Source organism: Petaurus breviceps, unplaced genomic scaffold, assembly GCF_028583685.1.
Source record: "Petaurus breviceps papuanus isolate PSGF00001 unplaced genomic scaffold, PetGlider_PUasm1.0 189, whole genome shotgun sequence".
NCBI lineage: Eukaryota > Metazoa > Chordata > Mammalia > Diprotodontia > Petauridae > Petaurus > Petaurus breviceps.
Genome location: NW_027185809.1, coordinates 29,710,895 through 29,737,404, shown reverse-complemented (window position 1 = coordinate 29,737,404; position 26,510 = coordinate 29,710,895). Strand labels below are relative to the sequence as shown.

At 41.1% G+C, this 26,510-nt stretch overlaps 1 pseudogene; it reads right to left on the bottom strand.

Moving 5' to 3' along the window:
- Window positions 1-488: 488 nt before the first annotated feature.
- On the bottom strand, window positions 489-7,758 carry LOC138164048 (acyl-coenzyme A thioesterase 1-like; annotated as a pseudogene).
- Between the last annotated feature and the right edge of the window lie 18,752 nt (window positions 7,759-26,510).

Here is a 26,510-nt window from a genome sequence, read left to right as displayed (position 1 = left end):
CCTGGATGGAATGGGACGGCTTGAGCAGGTTAGTCTTGGTAAGAAGAAAGGCCCCCTCATCACATGAGAGGGGTGAAGTAAGAAATTGTGGCAGAAGGCCTCCGAGTGGCAAACAGAGATGAAGAGGGGAGGAGGGGGAACTCACAGTGAAATGATCTCATTTTTTTCTGTAAAATATTAGGCAAGGTTCTCAGCTGAGAGAGTGGGAGGGAGGGAGAACCATGGGAGGTTTGAGGAAATAAGAAAAAGTTCTAGATTCAAAGCTAGAAGGGACAGCAGAGGTAATTGTCCAAATCCCTTATTTTATGAATGAGGAAACTGATGTCTAGAGAGCAGGAATTGACTTGTCTAAATTCATCATAACCTTGGTGGTGGAGAAAAGTTTTCTGGGAATCCAGTTTCTGGACTTGTGGAAGAACTGGGGAGCTGACGAGAAAAGAGTACACTACTAATTAGTACTTTTTAAAAAAGATCTAAAGCAAAGTAAATAAGTTTTTTAAATTGTTTTATTAATTTGAGTTAACTTTGAGGGCAGCTAGGTGGCACAGTAGATGGCATGTGGGTCCTGGATTCAGGAAGATTCATCTTCCTCAGTTCATAACTAAACAATAACACAATACTTTAAACTGATAAGATTTGATCTTTTAGGTTAATCAGGTTTGTTCAGAAAGTGGGTGATGGGTAGGGTTACAAAGGTGGAGGTAAAGCTTGACCTTTAGGCAAGTTTCTCTGGGATGTGAGTGGTAGGTGAAGTTTGTAAGGAAAAGTAATTACAAAGGGAATATTAAATCTAGCTTGAATAAATCTTTTAAAAATAGAATTAAAATCAGTTTTTAATTTTATGGTCTATTAGAGGTCTTGGGATATAGAGACAGGCTCTTATGTCTTGGATAGAATGGGTTCGTTAGTATGAGAGGTCCTGTTGGGGAAAGGAGCAAAGAGGCTTGGAGTCAGGATACTAAGTCATAGACACTAAGGCACCAAGGTGCTGAGGGGGAGGGAAAAGATATGATCAGACATTCATCTCCCACACAGAAATTCCTTCTTCTTAGGCTCACAAATAGGGGAGGACTGGAAAAGAATACATTTGCTCACTGTTCCATACAGGTGAATGCATATAATAGACCAGGCCTAATCCACACTGGTTTGGTACCTGAGGAGTGAGATTGAAACAAAATGGGATACTCACAAAATAACATACAATTCATTGCAGGGCAAAGACAATCAGAATAGAAAAAGAATCTTTGATGAGGATACATCTGTAATTTAGATGGGCACAGCTTTCCTGACTTTGGTGGTCCACTTGTCCAGCCTAAGGAAGTGGTTGAACTATCTCATGCCCTACCTTTTCTGTATTTTTTTTGTATATCAGGGCCATCTAGCACCAAATACGCTTGGGTACCATAGCCCCTGGGATCGGATGCCACACTTGGACCACTTCCATAAACAGGTAAGGATAAGGCTTTTGCTATGAACAGCACATCAAGTTTGGTACCAGATCCTAAACCTAACATCTTATTTGTTTTTGTTTTGTTTTTTAAAGCAATCGGGGTTAAGTAACTTGCTCAAGGTTACATGGCCAGTTATTTCTGGTTGTGGTGCTGAGTATCTGAGCCCAGATTTGATCCCCAGGTCATTACTCTTCTAAATGGTGCATTACAATTTGGGGGGATGTGTTATCTAATCATTTCCTAAATGTTTGTGGAAGAAGGCTTGGAGCTGTTTCCAAGCATCAACTTGGGCCATGGAGTGAGCCCTAACTTCTCCCCAGATCACATGTTTGCCTGGCAAAGGGTGAAAGGAAACCAGGCACACAAGGACATATGGGGGCTCAGTGTAGTGTCCTGTTGCAGGGAAGCAGATAATCTCAGGTTTTTTCTTCCCATGGGCTTGTAACAATTTGGCAGCTTCATTGGCAAAGAATTCACTTTTCCAATTGTGGTCATCCAGACAAACAAGAAACAAGAAGCAGCTCTCAGCCTTCTCAATAGAAATTAAGCTTTTTTGGTTGGGTTCTTCAAAAGGATTGTTGAGAGCATCAATGATGTCCACAAACCCATCTTCAGTCATCTTGATATGTTTTGGGTCACTCTTCAATGGGGGAATGGTCATACCCTTATAGTGTAGCACACACCCTGCATTTGCCACTGAGCCATTGATGGTGGATATGGCTGTGATGTCCTTCAAATGGGAAGCCATGGATCACCCCCTTTAGAAAGTCCAAGTAGCCCAACTCCTGGACCCTTTACCTGAGAAAAAAAGTCAGAGAAGGAATGAGAATAATGTTGTGACTTAAGAAAAAGGGGCAGATAGGAGGTGTAGTGGAGAGAGCACCAGCCCTGGAGTCAGGAGGACCTGAGTTCAAATCTGGATTCAGACACTTACATTGAATGCCTCAAAAAAAAAAAAAAGGATAAACTTAGCAATAGCTTTACTTTTGCCCTAAGAGATATTTTTGGATCTTACTAAGTTTTGCAATAACCCCTGCTCATATCAACATGAAATGTAGATATCATGTTAAAGAGCATTTTCATTTTGACCCTATATTAGAAATATTATCATTTCCATTTTTCAGATTAGAAACTGAGGTACAAATACTTGCCCATAATCACAGAATGACATAAAATTCAAGAAAGTTGAGTCATACAATGGATGTCATACAACTTATGTTAATAGGATATAAAATTTTCCCCGCCCATTAATACACCTCATGTGGAGCCCACTAAAGGAAGCTTGCTTAGGGGAGCCTTGCTTTTGCTAATTCTAAATAGGCACTGAGTCCCTAGGCATGTGATGCCATCTGGCTCTGAGAAGTGTATATATACTCTGAGTTGGTATTTTGCTTTGGGGGTTCGATTATGAGAAGGATCTTGTAATTTCCTGGTCAAGATTCTGAGTGGCCCTATATTCAGAGCTCCCCTTACTGCTCATATGTGATGGCTCTCTCGATTCAGGGAAGTATGTAAAGTATATAGTAATATTGCTTTGATTCAGGCAGTCAGAGTCCTATCTGTTGGTCTTTATTTCTCTGCTTGTATTTTCTCTGAAGTTCATGGTGCTGACTTTCCCCTGAACTAGTGAATGTAATTTAAAAAAGGATTGTTCATCCCTTCAATAGCTATTTTTTTCCTGGCAAAGCAGATCTAAGAACCTATACTAGCACCCATCCTGGGCCAGTGTGGTTGCGTTATAGTACTTAGTACCTCCTACAGTCAGGAAGAACTGAGTTCAAATACTGCCTCAGGTACTGATCAGTCACAGGATCCTCAAAAGTTCACTTGCCCTCTGTTTGCCTCCGTTTTCTCAATTGTAAATTAGGGATAATAACAGCACCTACCTACCTCAAAGAGTTGTTGTGAGGATCAAATCAGATAATATTTACAAAGCCCTCAGCATGGTACCTAGTAGGCATTTAATAAATCCTTCCTTCCCTCCTTCTGACCCACAGTGAATCCCATACCAATGGTAGAGAGCTGATTATGTATTTAATTTGAGGCCTTTGGGAGAAAACTCTCCCCTCACTTCTTTTCCAATCTATTAATGACTGTACTAAGGACACTGGCAGGCTGATGATAAAATTTGGGGCAGGTGGACAGTCTGCATACAACAAGTCATTCCTCACTGATATTCTTCCTTAGGTCCTGGATCTGAAGAGATATCTACCCTAATTCACTCATTTTATTTATTTATTTATTTTATTTTTATGTTTTGGAGGGCTATTGCGGTTAAGTTACTTGCCCAAGGTTACACAGCAAGTTTTGTGTGTGTGTGTGTGTGTGTGTGTGTGAGTGCCTGAGGCCAGATCCTAACTCAGGTCCTCTTGACTGTAGGGCAGGTGCTCTACTCACTTCGACACCTAGCTGCCCCATAATTCACTCATTTTAAAAATAAGGAAACTATAGCCCAGGGAGGTTAAAAACCTGTGTCTTCCAAAGGTCACACAGATAATCATTAACCAGAGGTGATTTTCATTTGTCTCAGTTTTCTCTTTCCAAACAAGAGAACAATTCAACAGTGTTAAAATAAGCTTTGAAATAGGGAAAATTTTCAAAGAAAAATATGCACTTAGGTGACAAAGTTGATAGAATGCCTATTTTGAGTTCAAATCTGCCCTCAAACACTTAACCAGCTGTGTGACCCTGGACAAGTCACTTAACCCTCTTTGCCTCAGTTTCCTCACCTATAAAATGAACTATAGAAGGAAATAGTAAACCCCTCCACTTCCCAATGAACACTTATAATAGGAGGTTTCATTCCTGGTACAATTTCTAAAAATGAAGACCAATCAGGGAAAGCATCTACCCCCAGAATCAAAGAAACCCAGAGAAGAGAGAAGTCACAAAATGAGAAGACAACCTGGGGGTGGTTTTTCAGGTACTGGACAGCCTCTTCAAAGTATTCCAGATGAAGTTCCCTCATGTCTTTGGGGAGGTCCTCAAAGGCATAGTATGCCAGGGCCAGCACAACAAAGCCATGTCCAGCCAACAGGCTGGCTCAAAACAGGCCTCCTCCAGCTCCAAAGATGTCGATGATCCCAGGGAAAGGCCCTGAACCTATAAGAAAGTCAAAGTCATAAAGCATTCCCTTTAAAGTCTTCCCTCTGAATTCTAAGGATAGTCAAGTTGTTTGCTCTTAGGTAACACATTCTGAGACACCATAAGACTCCTTGTTCACTCCTGCATGTGCACTGGAAAGAATGTACCTGGTTACATCTGCACACTGTGATTAAAAACAACTTAATTAACTGGAAAATAAATAGCTAACATTTATATAGTGCTTACTATGTGCCAGGCAATGTTCTAAGCATTTGATCCTCACAACAATCCTGTGAGGAAGGTTCTATTACTATCACCTTCATTTTACAACTGAGGAAACTGAAGTATCAGAGGTTAAGTGACTTTCCCAGAGTATATAACTAGTGTCTTGTTTCAATGGAAAATTAAGGAAAGGATAAACTGAGGCAGATCTCTGAGAAAGATAGCATTTATTAGCATAGGCATGCTGTCAATAAATGAGTCAATGACTAGTGCTCCATTAATGCCAGTCCTCCAAAAAAAGGACAGTTTACTTTTTTTGGGGGAAGTTCTTGGTCCTTCATTCTCTAAGAGGACCAATGACATCAGGAGGGTGATATTTTGACTTGTTTGTGACCTGTATTTAAGTGAGGCAGAGCTAAACAAAGTCATTAGCCTCACTTTCTCTTCCAGAGTCATAGAATTCCAGCAGCCAGACAAAAGTTCAGATGACTGGAAATGGCCTGGGATGCAGGGGCAAAGGTTAAGGTTGGAAGGAAGGGCACTCAGCTAGGATAAAAGCACCCCTCCTCCAAGGCTGCATGCCCTGGAGACACAGACCTATTTGCCCAACCCAAACTGCAGCTCTACCACAAAGAAGTTTTGGATGTGTAAAACAAAGAACAGAACAGGGTAGAGACATGGAATTAAGGGCATCACGAATGGTTACAGAGGTGAGACATAGGGACCAACATGATTGCCTGGAATTTTGGTAATGGGGACTAGCAATAAACCCCCTGCTCTCTCATGAGTTCAAGAAGCACTCTTTGTTTGAGTCTAGGTGTGAGATAGTGGTCCACACTTTTAGACAACAAGCTAGAAATCCTTGAAGGATAGTTTGGTGGAGGAAAGATATATATATCAGACCCAAACTCTCTTGCTTTCTCACACATTCCCCAATGTTAGCAGAATTCCTTGAGCAAGAAAGCTGGATTTTTTTTTTTTACTTAAGCCATTATGATTAAAGTCCAGCTGAACTTCTGAACTAAGTTCAAAGACAAAGAGCCATAACTTAAGTAGTTATAAGACAAAAGCAGTTATAGGGCAAAATCAATTACTTATAAAAAAGGATTAATGAGAAAATGTTATAGGATCAATTTTTTTTATTATTTTTTAAAAATCTAGGACAATTTATTTTTTGTCCTGTGCAGTTTTCATTTTTTATTTCTTGAAATATAGTTCTGAAAAGACAGGTTTTTAAAAAGCTCATTGTCTTTTAAATGGAGATACCAGACAATGCCTTCAAAGCCAAATCGTTCTGGCTTTCACTGAATGGCCAATAAGAGCCCCAATGGAGCCTCTGCGGCTTATTGTTTAGGTTTTGCTTAGAATAAATAGCAATTGTTTTTGTTTGGTCCAGAAACTATGAGAGTCTACCTCTCCTAGACTGACATCTTTGTAAGGATAAATTGGGCCATCTTTGTTTCAACTCTAAGTCTTTGAATGGGTGCAACTATCTCATCTCCAATTAATTTTTAATCCTTACTTCAAAAAATTTAAATTTTTATCTGGAATTTAGACACCAGAAAAGGCATTTATATATAGATATATAGATACACACCTGTATTTTAGAACATATAATAGAGGATTATATATGAAATCAGGAATTTCCATTTCACAAAGGATATAATAAATTCCACATGTCACTTTCAATAAAAATTCCCTCAATTTGTCTCACTTTCCTGCCAAAGTAATTTGTTACCTCAATTTTTTTCTCCATTCTCTTAGATTTTCAAAAAAATACAATCACAATATCCACAGGTAGTTTAACAGCTTGTTTGCCCGTTTATTCCTGTAATTCCTTTTTATGTCCCCACTTTTTTTATTGTTGTTGTTAACTGACTTTAACATTTCAAGTAGCAATGATCTTGTCTCTGGGGGGGACAACTTTCCACTAACATAAAACACAATCCCTGTATAAATGAGGGTCTTCAAATTGTTAAAAGACTCATTATTGAAAGCTGTACTTTGGTCAGGAGTTTCCCGAGGTTGGGATTTAGACAACAGAGACTTGTGTTATCAGTGTTTGATGATGCCCCACGTAGCTTAACCTTCCACGAATAGCTTAAGCGTAATAGACCATCACAAATGTTTGCTTTATGGAATTGAGATTTGGAGCGGTCTAGTGGTGGATTGCTGGACTTGAACCTGGGACTTCAAACCCCACAGTTATATAGCAGAAATCAGGATTTAGAATTGGAAAGGACCTTAGACTGATTTCCAAGCCAGCTCCTTAATGCTTCCCTCCCCAAACCCCGAGAGATGTCCATCCATCCCTCTGATACCTCGAGATTCTTTTAGAATGTCAGGGGGATCCAGGGAACTTCAGAATGCCAGAAGTTCCTGCTCTTGGAGATGGAAAGAAAGAAGGATGATCAGTGTTTAGATAAGGAGTCAGAGAAGAAAAGCAGAGTGGGGAGGGAGAGGGATGTACAGTGGAGGGACACTCACCGGGAGGCAGGAAGAGGGTGCCCCGCACGCTGCCCTCTCGCACTGGGGTCCTCTTCACCCCTGGCCGCAGGAAGCTCCGCTCGTGGACCACCTGTGCCAGCAGCTTGGTGGGCTAGGGGTCGTGACCCTCATACACCTCCAGGTCCACCAGGAAGGGGATCTGCACGTCCCGCTTGACTAGTCGCCAATAGAGCTTTTCAGACTGAAAAAGAAGAGCCCCATGGGCTCCACGCCGCTGTGGCTGCCCCCCAGAGCTGGCGTCCGCGCCAGGTCCAGCTGCCCTCCCGCGTCCGCCTGGTAGCGGGCGGAGGCCCGGAAGAGCGCCCCTTTCTCATCGCGGAGGGAGGCGCGCAGGGTGACCTGCTGGGCCGGGGCCAGACCGTGCACTGTGATCGCCACGGGCTCTTCCCACAGGCTGCGGGGCCCGGGAGTCAGATTCAGGGTCATGGCCATGGAAACTGACCCTAGGCACCCTGGAGTTAGGCTAGATAGAGTGAAAGGGGAGGTCCTCTGGGTCCCCTCCCCCCGGGCGCGGAGTCTTTTGGGGGCTGTTCTGCGACTTTGTAGAAGTGAGAAAACTCCTGGGGAGGATCGGTTCTGTCATTTTCTGGGAAAGCTCTTAAATTACAAGGGCTTGGGAAAGATTTCTTTATTTGGGAAAGAAGGGATTTCATCCAGGGAAGTCAGCAGAGGAAGTTGAGGAAGGAGAGCATGCCGACCATTGGAGACAGAGAAAACGCCAGAAGCAGGGAGAAATGGAGCACCTCTTAAAGGAATAGTAAAAAGTCCAGTGTCACCGAACTTTTGTCAGAAGATAGGAGGAGACTAAGTCCTAAAGGGCTAAAAACAGAGTGTTCTGTATTTGATCTTGGAAGGAATAAGGAGCCTCTGGAGTTTATTGAGAAAGTGGTGAGGGTGAGACACGATCTGATCTGCACATTAGGAAAATCATATTGGTATTGAATGGAGAATGGATTGGAGGGAGAAAGACTTAAGGCAGGCTGACCCATTAGCAGGATATAGCATGAGGTACTGAGTGCTTGCCCTAGAGTGATGACAGTGTCAGAGGAAAGAAGGGAGTGTGTTTGAGATGTTGCAAAAGTGAAATCAACAGGTCTTGGCAACAGCTTGGGAGGTTGGGGAGGAACCAAGGGGGTAAAGAAGAGTGAGCAGTCAAATATGACACCTGGGTTGCAAATAGGAGGGACTGGAAAGATAGTGTTGCCTTCTACAGAAATCGGGAAGGAAGGAGCAGGGGAGGATTTAGGGGAAAAGATAGAGTCCTGTTTTGAGCAGATTAAGTTTAACCTGCCTACTGGACCATCCAATTTAAGATGTTCTGAAAGGCAGTTGGAAATGAGAAATTGGAGGTCAGGAGAGAGATTGGGTCAGGATGGGCAGATTTGAAAAGCATCAGCATAAAGATGGTAATTCAATCCATGGTAGCTGATGAGATCACTGAGTGAAGTAGTATAGAGGGAGAAGAGAAGGCCCAGGACAGAATCCTGAGGGACACCTACACTTAGAAACCATGATCTGGATGAGAACACAGCAAAGGAACTGAGAAGGAGCCGGCTGGTGAGTAGGAGAAGAACCAGGAAAGTGTAGTGCTCCTAAAACCCAGAGAGAGGAGTGATCAGTAGTGTCAGAGGCGTTGGACAGGTCAAGGAGAGTGAGGATTGAGAAGAGGTCATTGGAGTCAGCTCCCAAGAGATCATTCATTAATAATTTTGAAGAGATCAGTTTCAGTGGAAGGATAAGGCACATTGTCAGAGGTTAAGAAGGGAGTGAGAGGAGAGAAAGTGGAGTCACCTATTGTTGACGGCCTTTCTGAGGAGTTTAGCTAGAAAGGGTAAAAGACATATAGGACAACTGTGGGGATGTAAAAATCAAGTGAGGGATTTTTCAGAATGGGGAGACAGGGGCAGTAGAGAATGGGCCAATAGATAGGGAAAGACTGAACGTAAGGGACAGAGGGAAGCTGACTCCTTATTGCCTCCAGGATCAAATACAAAATGCACAGTTTGGCAGTAAGTTGGAGGAGCCTGGAAGGAATGGGATCCCTTGAGCAGGTTAGTCTAGAAAAGAAGTAAGGTCCCCTCATCACATGAGAGGTGTGAAGGAGGAAATAGAAGGACTCTGAGTGGTAGAAGATGAGGAAGAGGGGAGAAGAGGAGCTCACAGTGAAATGGTCACATTTTTTTCCTGTAAAATATTAAGCAAGGTTCTCAGCTGACATAGTGGGAGGGAGGGAGAACCATGGGAGGTTTGAGGAAAGAAGAAAAGGTTCTAGATTCAGAACTGAAAGGGATCTCAGAGGCAATTTAGTCCAAACCCCTTATTTTATGAATGAGGAACCTGAGGTCTGGTGAGCATGAATTGACTTGCCTAAAATCATGACCTTAGTGGTGGGGAAAAGGTTGCTAGGAATCTGCCTTCTGGACTTGTGGAAGAACTGGGCAGCTCAGGAGGGAAAAGAGTACTAATTGGTACCTTCAAAAGAGACCTAAAGTAAATACATATTTTATTTTTGTTGTTGTTTTATTATTTTTTTTACGAGCTTTGAGGATAGCTAGGTGGCCAGTGTATAGCGTCTGGGTTCTGGAGTCAAGAAGATTTATCTTCCTGAGTTCATATCTGACCTCAGACACTTAATTAGTTATTTGATCATGGGCTTCTCACTTAACTCAGTTTGCCTCAGTTCCTCATCTGTCAAGTGAGTTGGAGAAGGAAATGGTAAAACCCTGTGGGAAACAAAAGAAGGAATTCTGTTTCCACAGTATTAAAACTTCTCCCAACTTTGAATGATAACAGAATGTAAGTCAGAGGTGACTGGTTCTAATCAGAGCTGTGACCTAGCAGATCCAGGCTTCTAATTAGGTAAAAGGTCAGAAGCTTGTGCACATGCTTAACAAACTGTTTCAGGGGGAACATATCAAGTAAGGGAAGGTGAAGTGGGTGGTTCAGGAGGTTGCATCTAGGCAATAGAGAACAAGCGGGGAAATTCGTATTGGGAAATTTGTAAGCATAAAACAGCTTACATCTGTCTGAGAAAGCATACTCTCCATTCACTCAGAATGTAAAATAAATGTAAAATAAAATGCAAACTTTCCTGGCTTCACAACAAGTACTGTTCTTTCTAGAATAAGCATGTTTCCCACAATTTGAGGGCTCCTTACGAAGATTTAGTTTTGGAAAGGGGAACCCACTATGGAGAACAGGTAGCACCCAGTTGGTTTCCAAGGGCCTGAATATGCCCAGACAGGGGTTTCCCCTCGTTAGACTGCTAACTTCCTGGGATTATTTTTGGAAATTGCTGTGAACCTGATGAGGGATGGCTCCCTCTAGGTTCAGCAGGAATTCTGATTTTATCTAAGACCAGAAAACCTGCAAGAACGTCTGGAAAGAATTCAAAGTCTCAGGCTTAATTGGAGTGAGAGTTGTAGAAGTTTATTTTTACACTTCTTGGGCATGAGTCCTTAGGGGACCTGAAAGTGAGAGGGGTACATGCTTTTACTTTTAAAGGGTAGGGCTGCCTTTGTCAGGGCTGACTGGATGGAGGGAAGGGACCTCAGTGCATAGATGAAGGTTAGAGCTGACGGAGAGGAACTTGTGACTTTAGTGCATAGATAGTTTAGATCAGATTTGGGCCAGACCGGAGGAGACATGAAGAAATTAAGTAAGAACAAAGGAATCACAAGGTGTTGCCTAGGCAGAGTTCGGATAGGGGGAAGGGGCAGAGTTTGAGGCTGGGAAAGGGATTTTACAGATTACAATTTTACAATACAAATTGAAGTTACAATTGTACAAACTGGTCTTACAAATTGATTTAGACCCCAGGTACCCCATCAAACCTAGGAATGTGGGTAATAAGAGGCATTTGTGCCAGGCAACCAGAAGATCCGGTGCACAGGTCAGGGTGAGCAAATTGACAATTTAAGTATCACCTTGATGATTAGGGAATCCTTCAGGTTTGAGAAAGTTTCTGGTAATAGTGGACCTTAAAAGTGGCAAGCCAAAGGTGGGTGGCTTATCCTGAACCTGTAAGAATAGAAGAGGGAAGTCACAGTGAATTTATAAAGCAAAGTCTCAGGTCAGGAAGGTAGGATGAGAAGAAGGAGAAAAAGGCACCCCTCCAAAAATAGTCCCTTAGGGGACGGTTTGGAAATATCCCAGCATGGCACTGGTGCTGGGGGAGGCAGAGATCTCTGGGAATGATCCTTTTCAAATTGGCTAGAAGTCAGTCAGTAAAATTACAAATTTGAGTTTTTGGCCAGTCTGAATTAGAATTCTAAATTAGTTTCTAAGTTGGTGGGCACTCTGTAATGTCTTATCTGCGTGTTTGTGAAACATTTCATGGTTTGTGTTGAGAGATGTTTTAAGAAGCAGCTAGGAGGGGTGGTCAGGTGGCTCATCGAGTAAGAGCACTGGCTCCAGTGTCCCGATGACCTGGGGATCAGATCCGGGCTCAGATACTTAGCACCATACCCAGAAATAACTGGCCTTGTAACCTTGAGCAAGTTACTTAACCCTGATTGCTTAAAAAACAAAACAAAAGAAGAAGCTAGGAAAACCTTTAGGGATTATTTTTTTTTTAAGACTGAGAGAGCATGTGAAGGTGGAACTAGAAGCTTTTGGAACTGATAGAGAATCAGAACCCAGATAGCCCAGAGGAAGCAAGGGCTGGGAGGGAAAAGAAAGCTGAAAGTTTTAATCCAGGTCTAATTACATCTCAAACCTAAAGTTTGTATTTTCTATGTATCTGATATCAGGCAATGTGTTTAAAACTTCAAAATAAGGTGGGAAAATGCCTTTCTCTTGGGGCATAAATTGTTAGACATTTAGCTCACTCTAGGTTCTACGGTGCAGAAAAGCAGGATGAAAATTGGTGAGTATGATTTTTTATTTATTTGAAATGAAAAGGAGGGTGGACTAAAGTCTGAGGCCAAATTTGAACTCAGGTCCTCCTGCCTCCAGGGCCAGTACTCTGTTCACTGCACCACCTAGCTGTCCTGGAATCTCACATAGATAGTGAATGTGGTAGTCCATAAACCTCCAGGTTAACATAAGTAAATATATCCTTAGATGAAACAAGCTTGAAAATCACATCCCTATTATTTTTTCAAGAAGTCTCATTTTCTGAATAGGAATTCTACAACAAAAAAATTTTGCACAGAGTTCATAAGAAGTTTAGGTGAAACTTCCTCTGAAATATAGAAAAAAACTTGGAAGTTTATCCTAGCTCATTCATTCTCTCCTATTTTTTTTTTTTTGCACAATTCTTAACCTAACATCTAGATTATAAGAGAAATTGTTTGATCACACAAATTAGAAATGTACAATGCCTAAATCATTATTATGTATTTAAAACTTGAAACAATCCATTATCAATATAGGTGAACAAATTTCCAAATCACCTTGCACAGAAAATCATTCATCTCATAATTAATATGTGGAAATTATCACCCTAAACCACTGTATCCATTTTCATAATAACCAAGATTTCAAATGGGAAATCTGTCATCATAGCAAACATCTGTATTAACATCACTACTTGTTTATAACCAAATATGACAGTTTCAAATTATCCAATTTTTATCACATCTTTTTAAAACCCATTTGTATGCAACAAAATTCAGATTAAACATTGCTTTAACACCATTTCTACTTCAAAATGTTCTCTCACATTTCCTTGCTGACAACTGGCAGAGTCCTGGCTCAATGATGCAGTTTGCAGTTTGACATACCTTCCGCCTGGAATTGACATGAAGTTGGGGAGATGGTATTCCCTTACTCTCTTAATGGCAAATTTCTGTAATCAAAGATTTTGTAAGCAAAGTATCAAAAGTTTTTTAAATAATTGATTCTGGAACATCTTAGGTTATGATGAGATTGAGTTGTTAGGCTTAGGATTTTGGCACAAACAGCAATAAATAGTTATTTAGACTTAATATCTGTTGTTGGTATAGGTATTCCTGTATAAGTCAGGGTCCATTAGGTTTTTGTAATAGGATGGGGACAACTGGGTTAAATGTGAGGCTTGTGAGGATATTATCCTGTTACCTAGCTAATATCATTCTTGTCTCAGTTTTGTTATAATTAGTTAATGTTAAAAGAAGAATGGTTTGTGGTCTATTTTGTAACTACTATAGAAAAGCATAACATGACCAGAGACTGGAATTGGGTTTTTTTTGTTTGATATGTATTGTGTTAAAAATTAATTTCTTAATGAATTTATGTATGTGTTGGAGCCCGTTAATAATTCCATAGTGATCCCCCAGTGGAGGAATTAATAATGGATTAATATAAAGTATAAGAAAGTGGGTTCTAATGTGATTTTCTTGAACAAGACGATTGGCCAACATTCCAGTTTTGATTTTGTAAAAATGATAAGGGTATAAGGTAGGAGTGATAATTTAAAATTGTTCCAAGGTCACTTTTGTAAGAGAATGGACAAAAGAAGGCAGAAGACAAGGAGTCTGAGATGCAGGGTTGAAAATGACTGGAACAAACAACTGAAGGACCAGAGAACTTACATCACATAATTCTGCCTCCCCCCAGACAGTTGTGTGAGAAGAGAGTTTTGGACTTTGAAGGGACAATTGATTATTTGCTATTATTTTCTTTTGAGCCTCTGTATCCTTACTCATAAAGTGGACTGCCCCCTTATCATTTGTCAATGAGTCAATCTTACCTAGAGGGGAGATGGGAATTAGGACTCCCTTTTACATAGTAAACAGGTTCATGAGGCTTCAGACAGTAATAGAGACTTTTACTAACCAAACTGCCAGAGCTTTAGACCTGTTAGCTGATCAGTCCACTTAAACAAGAGAGGCAGTCATTCAGCAGTGGTTAGTGTTAGACTATTTGCTAGCAGAAGAAGGAGGGGTATGTGGTAAGCTGAACTGGTCAAACTGTTGCATAAAGATTGATAATAATGGAAAAGTGGTAAAAGAAATAACTAATAATATTAGAAAACTAGCCCATGTCCCTGTTTGGCACATCCTGGATGGGCTGGTTCACTGGATCTTTGTGGAAGCAATTGTTAGGAATCGTGTTGTTAGCCTTGGGCAGAGCAATCTTGCTACCCATGTGTTTACCTTGTATTATTTGGTTAATAACTTGAATAGTACAAGAATCTGTCAATAAGATAGGGTAGACACATGTGTCCAATAATGGAGGGGTAAAGATTCTAATAGAAAAGACTCATGATTGCACTAGTGATGAGGAATTCGAGCTGATGTTGAAACAGTTTGAGGAAGGGGTAGCTTAAAGGGTGTGGAAAACAAATCTTTATTAAAAAGAAAATGAGGGAATTGTGAGAAATGCTAGTAGTTTGGTTCCTACAAAGTTCTATAGGAACAATGGGTGTTTCAAAAACAGATCCTGCACAGGTAATGCAGGAAGGTGTAAATCAGGATGTGGGGAGGAAGGACAGAGGGACCCAATTCAATCATATAGCTGGGAAAAATCTGTAAGTTTCCTCCTGGAAAGGGCCTGAGCTAAGCAGGCTTAGACCAGATGGGGGTCAAGGGATGGTCACCAACTTTTCATTAACATGCATGCTTAACTAGCCTATGTAATGGGCAGGTCAGAAAGATTGTAACCCAGAAGAGCTGGGACCAATCCTATAGTTCAGAAGGGAGAAACAAAGCAGGAAATTCAAATGGAAGCAGCATAAAATGGCTTGCATTTGTCTGATTCTTTGTAGTCTTTTGAGGAGGCTATCCATTTATTCAGGACAAAATAAATGTAAAATAAAGATAATGAAAACCTTTCTGGCTCTCCAACAAGTATTGTTTTTTCCTAAACTGAGCATGTTTATAACACACCCTTTTGTCTCTCTCACCTGTTTATCTTCAACACCCCACCCCCACTCCCATTTCAAATCTTAAGACCACATTTGGACAAATAAAGTGTCCTCAAGGTATCCCAGATCAGGAAAATGGGGAGTGGGAGTGGGGATGGGGTGGAGAGAGGTGAAGTTTCTCATCCTGGTTCAGGGATGAGAAATTCAGAAGAGGGTGGACTTCCAATTAATGCTAAAAACAAACAAAACCATGAGACACAGTTGAATAAATGATGTTTGTCTACTGCCTTTTAATTTAAATAGTTCTGGTTATTTGGTTACATGAAATTTCTTGGGGGAATCCCCACCCTTAAATTGTTATACAAGCTGCTTATAATAATTTTTTTAGATATTAAAACCACAGGGGGCGGCTAGGTAGCACAGCTAGTAAGGGCACCGGCCCCAGTGTCGGGATGACCTGGGGATCTAATCTGGGCTCAGACACTTAGCACCCACCCAGAAACACTGGCCGTGTAACCTTGAGCAAGTTACTTAACCCCAATTGCTTTAAAAAAAAAAAGAAATTAAGACCACAGGGGGGCAGCTAGGTGCCTCAGTGAATAGAGCACTGTCCCTGGAGTCAGGAGAACCTGAGTTCAAATCCTTAACACAAAAAACTAGCTGTGTGACCTTGGACAAGTCACTTAACCCCAATTGCCCTTCCTTACCACTTCCAAAAAGCACCAAAAAAAAATTAAGACCACAGACATATAGATATATACATATCATACATACATACATATATGTAAACAGCCTTGTAATCTTCTACCTTTATACACACACACACACACACACACACACAGCCCAGACATACAGGACCAGACAGGGCTGCTTCACCTCTTCTTAGGGTGAAGCATCTCTGCTTGACTCCTCAGGCTCCTTCTTCAATGGGCAGCTGCAGTCTTTACCATCTTCTGCTTCTGGATCAGGTAGACATGATGATACTCTTGCAATAACCCTTACTTAAATATTAGATTGGCAGAAGGCTCTTGTCTAACCACTTCTTCAGAGTCCTGAGATTGCTCACCTCTAGAACAGAGATGAGCCTCTCTGCTTTGACCATCATTCTTGCTTCAGATTGAGACTTCCTAAATCAAGAGATTCCATTTTGACTAATGATGATCAACCAAGTTTCCCTTCACAGACTCCAGCAGAGTGACTGGGGACCAAGCTAGGCCAGAAGTCTATGTCCAGGGGCAGATGCCTTATCTCAACGGTCCCTTTTTATGGAACTGAACTTTTCCTGCTTCAGACCCCATCTGAGGTATAGAGTGTTTTTTTTGTGCCTGAAAGGCCTTCCTTTTTCTAGCTCAAAGTCTCCAACTCTAGTAACCTACAACCTGACAGACATACCCCAACACTCTTTTTTTTGTTTTTTACTAAATCCCAGACCTTAGTGTTCTAACGGTCAATTTCTTCACTGCAGGCAAAGTAAAAATGTATTATATTTTAGTTTGTAACAAAATCAAACTGTTTTGAGGAAAAGATAATCATCAAATCAAGAGAGGTAATGTTATTAATTCTCCCTACCCCAGAATTGGTGACTAGATCCAAAGAAGGAGGGAGTTTAAGTTTTTAATAATACCAGTGACATACATATATGTGTATATACATACATATATAAATATACTAGACATATACATATGTGTACACACATATCTATTCACATGTGCTTATATCACACTTTACAAATATCTGATTTGATCTTCACAATAATCCTGTGCAGCAGGTGATATTATTATCCCATTTATAGATGTGTAAACTGAGGCAGATAAAGGTTAAGTGACTTGCCTGGGGTCACACAGCTACTAAGGGTTTGAGGCAGGATTTGAACCCTGATCTTCCTGAATACAAGTCTACTGTTCTATCCACTGTGCCACCCAGCTGTCTAGATTAGATTAAGATAATGTTTTTTGTCCTCAAGGGCAAGATGCATTTTGATTGTTCCGTTTTGCTAAATAATTCAATAGACATTTGAAAACAAGGCAATTTTTTTAGGCACCCTTGTGATACAATGTATAGAGAGCTAAACTTGGAGTCAGGAAGACCAGTTCATATCCAGCTTAAGACCCTTATTAACAGTGTGGCCCTAGACAAGTACCTTAACTTGTCTTACTCTCATCTGTAAAATGGGAACAGTATTGGTCCATACAAGATACAGAATAGATGAACAGTAACCATAGAGAGGAAGACTCTTGGCTACTCTAAGCAGCTGAGCAGAAAATGACCACAGTGAAGATAAGAAGGAACTAATTCATCCTAGGGATGGCCTGCCAAGGACTGATTTAGTGGGTGGAGGAGGAGCAGCTGCAGCAGCAGCAGCAGCAGCAGGAGGACGATGGGAGATGGCAAGATGAGAATCCAAGGTGTCAAGGAGTTCAGAGCTGAATGGGTTAATTATGTCCAGGCAGGACTCCAGAGAGGCTTTCAGGAACTATCCCATCCAAGCCATACACAAAAGGAATCTCCATTAGAGCATAGCAGCCTCTGCTTCAAAATCTCCAAGGAGGGAGGGAGGATCCATTTTTCTCTCCAGGCAAGTCACTTCATAAACTGTATATTAATGTGATTTTTAAAATACAAGAAGTAGGTGGTTTTCTTCTTCATGTGTAAGGACTGCTAATCATGCATTATTTAGTTTTGGTTTTTGTATCCCCAGATACAAATAGGATAGCTACAGATAGGACAGAGTACACACTTAACAAGTGCTTTGTCCATCTTTATTTTAACTGTATTTCACCAAATTTCATTTGTTTCTTGTCCTTTCTCATCTGGCTTCAAAACATCAATAGCTTTTTCCACCTCTACCCTGGCTATAAAGTTTAACTACTGGGAGCAGAGTCAAGATGGTGGAGTAGAAGCAGGACCTCCGCCTGGCTCCGGCTTCCACTTTCCCTAATCCATGTAAAAGGGGTCTCTAAACAAACTTTGGAGCTGCAGAACACACAAAATGACACAGAGAAGCTAACCTCCCGCTGAGGACAGCCCAGCAGGCTGGCAGGAATCGGTTAGCACAGCACTCTGGGAGCCCAGCCCAGACCCCTGTGAGCTCCAGGTTTTAGCCCCAGAGCCGGCCTGACCAGCCGCTGGCTGGAGGGACTCCAGATCACCAGCAGCTGTGGCCATTTCCAGATTCGTCAACACATAGATGCATAGGACAAAGTGAGAGGTCAGTGCACTGTGGACTTTGGGACCAGTAGTTGGGAGTGCGTCAGCTTTTGCCCCAGGGCAAGAAGCCGCTGAGACCCCATGCCAGCACCACAATGCAGCTCCTGGCCTGCAGAGTGTAGGGGGACCAAGCGACCAGTCTGAGGGGTAATCACTCTTGCTTTAACCTGCTTGGATCTGGATTGCAGTCTAGGGTAGAGGTCCTGGGGTGTGTAACCAGCTTTCCAGAGTGTGTGGAGGCATCAGAGAGGGCACCCAACTAATACCTCCAGCAGCTGAGAAAACCCCAGCATTTGAGACGAAAGCTCCCCTGTCTGGTGGCAGAGTCCTACTGTGGTAAAAAGCCCAGGGTTCAAGTGACTGAGTGGCAACATGACCAGGCAAAGGAAGCAAAACAAACAGAAGATTCCAACATTAGACTCCTATTTTGGGGACAAAAAGGAGCAAAGCATGGAACAGGAGGATGACAGTGAAGTCAGAACTCTTGCACCAAAGCTTCAAAGGAAAATACGAGCTGGTTACAGGCCATAGAGGACCTTAAGAAGCAGATAACAGAAGTGGAGGAAAAATTGGGAAGAGAAATGAGAACGATGCAAGAAAATTATGTTTTTCAAGTCAACAGCCTGACTTGAAGAAAATAACATCATAAAAAACAGACTAACCCAATTTACAAAAGAGGCTCAAAAAGGCAATGAGGAGAGGAATGCCTTGAAAAGCCAAATCTGCAAGATGGAAAAAGAATCTCAAAAGCTCAATGAGTTTAATCTTTCCCTAGGATTTAGATTGGAGTAAAGGGAAGCTATTGACTTTAAGAGAAATCAAGATGATGTTAAACAGATCCAAACAAATGAAAGAATAGAAGGCAATGTGAAATATCTCATGGGAAAAACCACTGACCTGGAAAATAAATCCAGGAGAGATAATTTAAAAATTATTGATCTACTTGAAAGCCATGACCAGGGAAAGAATCTAGAAATCATCCTCCAAGAAATTCTCAAGGAAAATCGCCCTGAAGTTCTAGAACCATAAGGCAAAATAGAGGTTGAAGGAATCCACTGATCACCTCCTGAAAAAGATCCCCAAAAGAAAACTCTTAGGAATATTATAGCCAGGTTCTGGAATTCCCAGATCAAGGAGAGAATACTACAAGCAGCCAGGAAGAAACAAATTGAATATTGTGGAAACACAATCAGGATAACTCAGGACCTGGCAGCTTCTACACTGAGGGATCGAAGGGCTTGGAATATGATATTCTGGAGTTCAAAGGAGCCGGGATTAAAACCAAGAATCACCTACCCAGCAAAACTGAGTATCATGTTTCAGGGGAAAATATGGTCATTCAGTGGAATAGAGGACTAGGTGGTGCAGGGGATAGAGTGCTTGGCCTGGAGTCAGGAAGAGTCATCTTCCTGAGTTCAAATCTGGCATCAGATAATTACTAACTGGGTGATCCTGGGCAAGTCACTTAAACCTGTTGACCTCTTTTTCTTCATCTACCAAGAAAACTGCAAATGGGATCACAACTGAAGAACAACACAATACTTTAAACTGATAAGAGTTTATCTTTTAGATTAATTAGATTTCTCCAGAAAGTGGGTGACAGGTGGGGTTATAAAGGTGAAGCTGAAGCTTGACCTTTAGGCAAGTTTTTCTGAGGCACCATAAGACTCCTCCTTCACTACTGCATGTGCACTGGAAAGAATGTACCAGGTTACATCTGCACACTGTGATTAAAAACAACTTGGTTAACTGGAAAATAAATAGGGAGCATTTATATAGTGCTTACTATGTGCCAGGCAATGTTCTAAGCATTTGATCCTCACAACAATCCTTTGAGGAAGGTGATATTACTACTTCCTTCATTTTACAGTTGAGGAAACTGAGGCATCAGAGGTTAAGTGACTTGCTCAGGGTCATATAACTAGTATCTTGTTTCAATGAAATTTAAGGAAAGTGTTTACACTTTTTTTTGAGGCAGATCTCTGAGCAAGATAACATTTATTAGCATAGGCATGCTACCTGTCAATAAATGAGTCAGTGTCTAGTCCTCCATTAAGGCCACAGAGCTCTAACAAAAGGACAATTTACCTTCTATAGGTTTTGGGAAGTTGTTGGTCTTTCATTCTCCAAGAGAACCAACAACATCAGGAGGGTGATATTTTGAGTGTTTGTGAATGGGATTTAAGTGAGGCAGAGCTAAGCAAAGGCATCAGCCTCACTCTCTCCTCCAGAGTCATAGAAATCCAGTGACAAGATAAAAGTCAAGACCACTAGCAATGGCTTGGGATTTAGGTACAATGGTTGAGTTTGGGATCAAGGACACTTTCCTGGGGGTAAAAGCACCCTTCCTCTAAGGCTGCATGCCCTGGGATCACAGCCCTATTTGTCCAACCCCAGTTGCAGCTCTACCAGAAAGAAGTTTTGGAAGTATAGAACAAAGAACAGAACAAGGTAGATGACTTGGAATTAAGGGCATCATTACTGGGTTACAGAGCTGAGACATGGAGATCAACATGATTGGTTGGAATTTTGGTAACAAGGACTAGCAATAACCCCCCTGCTTCTCTCATGAGCATAAAAAGCAATCTTTGTTTGAGTCTAGGTGTGAGAGAGCTGCCCAGACTTTAAACAGCCAACTAGAAATCTTTGAAGGATTGGTTGGTGGAGTAAATATATGTGTGTGTGTATGTATATATATGTGTGTGTATATATATATATATATTAGGTCCAAACTGCCTTGCTTTCTCACACATTTCCCAAGGTTAGCAGAATTTGATGAACATTTAAACCACTATGGTCCAGCTGAACTCTGGACTACGTTCTGAGACGAAGAGCCATAACTGAAGCAGTTACAGGATAAAATCAATTACTTATAAATAGGATCAATAAGAAAGTGCTATAGGATCAATTCTTCATTTAAAAATTTTTTTTAAATCTAGGACAATTTACTTTTTGTCATGTGCAGTTTTCATTTTTTATTTCTTGAAAGATAGGTTTTATAAAGCCCATGGTCTTTCACATGGAGCTCCTAGACAATGCATCTAAACCCAAATCACTCTGGCTTTCATTGAATGGCCAATAATCGCCCCAACCCAAGCCTCTGTGGTTTAGGTTTGTTTAGGTTCTGATGGCTTAAAATTAATAGCAATTATTTCTATTTGGGCCAGAAACTATGAGAATCTACCCCTTCTCGTCTGACATCTTTGTAAGGATAAATTGGTCCATCTTTGTCTCTACTCTGACCTAGCCCTTAGTCATCGAATGGTTGTAACTATCTAATCTCCAATTAATTTTAATTATTAAAAAAATTAATTTAAAGAAATTAATTTTTTGTCCAGGTCTTAGAGACACCAAAAAGGGCATTTATATGAATAGATATATAGATACACACACACACACACTTTACACAGGCGCACACACATATACATGAATATCTTAGAACATAAATAAAAGGATTATATGTAAAATCAGGAATTTCCATTTCATAAACAAAAGAGATAATAAATTTCACACATCACTCTCAAAACTCTCCTACTTATCCTTCCTTCTGAAATTCTTTCTGTACTCTTCTGAACTTAAAAAAAATGTTTCAATGGCTCTTTTGGCAAAGGCAAGGATCACTATTTTTATCATCTCTCTTCCTCCTGTCCCAAATGAAAAACTAAGACAGAGTGGGGAATACATCTTTGTAACAAATAAACATAGTTAAGCAAATGAATCCATACCGTGTCCATGTCAAAAAATTTTTATCTCTGTACCTTAAATAAATAACCTCTCTGTCTCTCAGAAGGTTGTTGGCATGCATCAAGCTGAGATATAATTGGTCGATGCATTCATTGGAGTCTCTAAGTCTTTCAGATGTAGGTTTTGTTTTCTTCTTTACACTGGTGCTATATCCCCTTCATCCATATCTGTATGTTCTTCAGGTAGCACCGTTGTGGGGAATAGCATGTTCTACCACCTCTTATTCCTACTATATACAATAGTGTATTCTGTTCCCTTTATTCTCTTCTCTTTCTCCTTTTAAAATCCTCAGAATAGAACCAATCCATCACCAACATCTGTTTTCCTAATGTAATTCCCTGAATATAGTTTGACTATGTTAAGATTCTTTACAGAAATTTGTTTCTTCTCTTCCACGAGGATATTAGCACTATAGAATCCTATAACCGCTTCCAATTACTAAAATAAATATACTTTTCTAGATTCCCCTTGGTTCTTGTTTTGTACTTCAAAGTTCTTACTCAGTTTTTGTCTTTTCCTTGAGAAATGCGTGAAAATCCTCTATTAAAAAGATCAGCTTTTCCCTTGTTGCATTATCCTCCGTTTGGCAGTTACTTGTGGTTTTAAGCTAAAACAGTTTACCTTTTGATATATTGTATCTCAAAGTCTTCTCTCATTGATGGCAGGTTATAGGTATGGTTTGATCCTGAGTGTGGTTCCTTGCTGCTTGAATTGTTTCTGAATACTTGCAGTGCATTTCCTTTGATGTGAGAGCTCTAAATTTGGGCCCTGATACTCCTAAGATTTAGTATTTTGGAATTTCTTATTCAAAATATGTTTTCTTGCTTTTATTCACTTTTTCAGCTCAGCATCACTTAGAACTTTAAAAAAAATAGACTAGGGCCCAGAGATGTTTCAAACAGACATAAAAGGTAGAAGACTATTCAATATACTATTTATAGACCATAATGCAATACAAAGAGTAATTGGTTCAGAGCCTACAAACAAAAGATACGGAACCAAATAGGGGTCTAGGTGCAAGTATTGGATATGCAATCATTTCATCTCTGGATCTCAATTTCTTCATCTGTGAAATAAGAGGGGTGGATCACATGCTAAACAAAGAATCTCTTTCCCAGATACTAGAAGCTCTCCACTCAGAACTGCTCAGATTTCTTTGGTCTGAACCCTGCTACAGAGAAGAAAAGCCACTTCTAATCCCATCTAATCAGCACTTATTAAAGCAATAGCAATAAGCATTTATATAACACCTTCTCTCTGCCAGGCACTGTGCTACAGACTTTTAAATTAGGACTTACAAACTTACTTTACAATTGCTTCATTTAATTTATTTAACTAATTTATTTATTTTGCTTTTTTTTGGATGGGGGGAGGTAGGGCAGTTGGGGTTAAATGACTTGCCCAAGGTCACATGGCTAGTAAGTGTTAAGTGTCTGAGGCTGGATTTGAACTCAGGTCCTCTTGACTCCAGGCCTGGTTCTCTATTAGCTCTGCCACCTAGCTTCCCCTATTTCTAATTATTTTCTAATTATTTACAATTATTTGATTCTCCCAACAACTCTGCTAAGATGGGTGCAACAGATGAGCAAACTGAGACAGGCAAAGGTTAAGTGACTTGTCCAGGGTCACACGGTTAATAGCTTTCTGAGGCTGGATTTCAACTCAGTACTATCTGACTCCAAGGCTAGCACTCTTCTCCATTGCATCACCAGCTGCCTTTACTATATATGAAGCACTGTATTAAATTCTAAGATTATAAATACAAGCCAAAAATAGTCCCTTTCCCTTAAAGAATTCTACAGATGATACATTTACCCAGATGAGTCTCCTGCTATTGCTTCCCCCACCCACCCTGAACTTTTATTTACCCTTTATTTGCTTTTAATGGGCAGCTAGGTCTCACAGGAGAGGGCTAGACCCTAGCCAGAGTCAGGAAGACTCTCTTCCTGAGTCCAAATCTGACCTCAAACACTTACTGGTTCTGTGACCACAGACAAGTCACTTAACCCTGAAATGGCAAACCCCTCCAGTACCTTTGCCAAGTACAACACCAAATGGGGTTGTGAAGAGTAAAAAATGATTTAACAACAGTAAAAATTTTCTTTTTACATATTTTCTAACTACCTCAATATTTATGTATTGGTTCCCTAAGTAAGCTCCTTGAGAGCAAGGCATATTTTATTTCTATCTTTTTAATTTCCTTTCTTAGCACTAGTAACTCCTCTGAGTTTAAGGAAAAACCCTTTTTTTTACCTGTCATACTGTAAACCTATACTTTATTTAGAAAGTGTCAACACTGTTGCTATATTATTGTCTTAGCTTAACCACATGAATGAGATACCTCAAATATTTACTTCTTCCTTTGTTCCTACCATTATCATTTTATAGTTGTATTTTTATAGATCTTATTTGTATTGGTAATTTAAATGTCTAAATATTCTGTTTTGTCACCAAAATAAATATTTCTCCATCAATTTTTCTACCTGTCTCAATTTGTCTCATTTCCCTGCAAAACTAAGTTATTACCTCAATTTTGTTCTCCATTCTCTTAGATTTAAAAAAGCACATAAACACAAAATCCACAGACAGATAATTTAACCACTTGTTTGCCCAATTATTCCTGTAATTCCCCCACTTTTTTTTTTTTTTACTAAATTGACTAAATTTCAAGTGATTTTATCTTCATGGGGGATGCCTTCCAGTGACAAAAAAAAAAAAAAACACAAAACCAAACCCAAACATTTCGTATATAACTGGTGGTATTCGAATGGCTAAAAAAAAAAAAAAAAGAAAAGAAAATCACTGAAAGCTTAACTTTGGTCAGGAGTTTACCAAGGTTAGGATTAGTATCAGTGTCTGATGATGCCCCAAATAGCTCAACCTTTCAAGGAATAGCTAAGGGTAAGAGAGAATCACAAATATTTGCTTTGTGGAACTGACATTTGGAGGGGTTTAGTGGTGGATTCCTGGACTTGAACCTGGGACTTTAGACCCCCAATTACAGACCAGAAATCAGAGGATTTAGAATTGGAAGGATCTTAGAGCGATTTCTAAGTGAACTCCTTAGTGCTTCCCTCCCAAACCCCTGAGAAGATATCCGTACATCCCTCTGACATCTCAAAATACTTTTAGAATGCCAGGGGGATTCTGGGGTCTTCGGAAGGCTAGTCTTGCTGGGGGAGATGGAAAGAGTGGTGGTCGTTGATTAGATGAGGGGTCAAAGAGGAAAAGCATGGGGGAGCCGTGGTGAGGGGAGGGGCACGCACCCGGAGGCAGGAAAAGGGTGCCTCGCATGATGCCTTCTCGTACCGGGATTCTCTTCACCCCTGGCCGCAGGAAGCTCCGCTCGTGGACCACCTGTGCCAGCAGCTTGGTGGGTCGTGACCCTCATACACCTTCACGTCCAAGAGGGAAAGGGTCTGCACGTCCCACTTGACCCAATAGGGCTTTTCAGATTTCCTGCTCCAGAAGAGCCCCATGGGCTCCACGCCGCTGTAGCTGCCACCAGAGCTGGCGCCCGCTCCAGGTCCAGCTGCCCGCCCGCGACCACCTCGTCCCTTTCTCATCGCGGAGGGAAGCGCGCAGGATGACTGGCTGGGCCGGGGCCAGATCATGCAACGTGATCGCCAGGGGCTAGTCCCACAGGCTGCGGGACCGGGGAGTCAGGTCCACAGTCACGGCCATTGAAACTGACTCTAGGCACCCAGGAGTCAGTGTTGATATCGTAGAAGGGGCGGTCCTCTGGGTCCCCAGAGGCTCCCCCCACAGGGTGGGGAGGTGGAAAATCTCGGGGGCTATCCACTGACTGACTCTGTGGGAGGCCAGAAAGCAGGGAGCCTGGGATGGACCGGTTTCCGGTTCAAAGTTCTTCCCTCCTTTTCGTTGTTCTGTCGTTTACAAAGAAAGCCTTAGAATTAAGAGTGCTTTAGAAAGGTTTCCTGTAACGATGAGATTTCTGCCAAGGAAGTTAGCAGGGGGAGTTGACGAGGGAAAGCATGCCACACATGGGAGACAGCCAGAGAAAACGTCGGGAGCAGGAAGAATGGAGAGCCTTGTTAAAGAAATGACAAGGAGTCCTGTGTTACTGGCTCAGAAGATGGGAGACTCGGTTTAAAGGTCATTGAATGACAAAATGAGCATTTTGTATTTGATCCTGTAGGAGTTTACTGAGCAGGTGATGAGTGTGTGACACAATCTGATCTACACTTTAGGAAAATCACTTTGGTTGGCGGCTGAATGGAGAATGCATTGGATGGACAGAGACTTAAGGCAGACCGACCTAAGAGCAGGTTAATGTATGAGTCCAGACATGAGGTGCTGAGGGCCTGCAGCAGAGTGACAGCAGTGTGAGTGGAAAGAAGAGAATGTATTTGAGGGCCGTTGCAAAAATGAAATCTACAGGCCTTGCCAACAACTTATGGTAGAGGTGGAGAGGGGTCGGAGGGGAAGAACAGTGAGCAGCTAGCCTGAAATTCTTTTGAATTTCTGAAGTACTTGGGAGGATG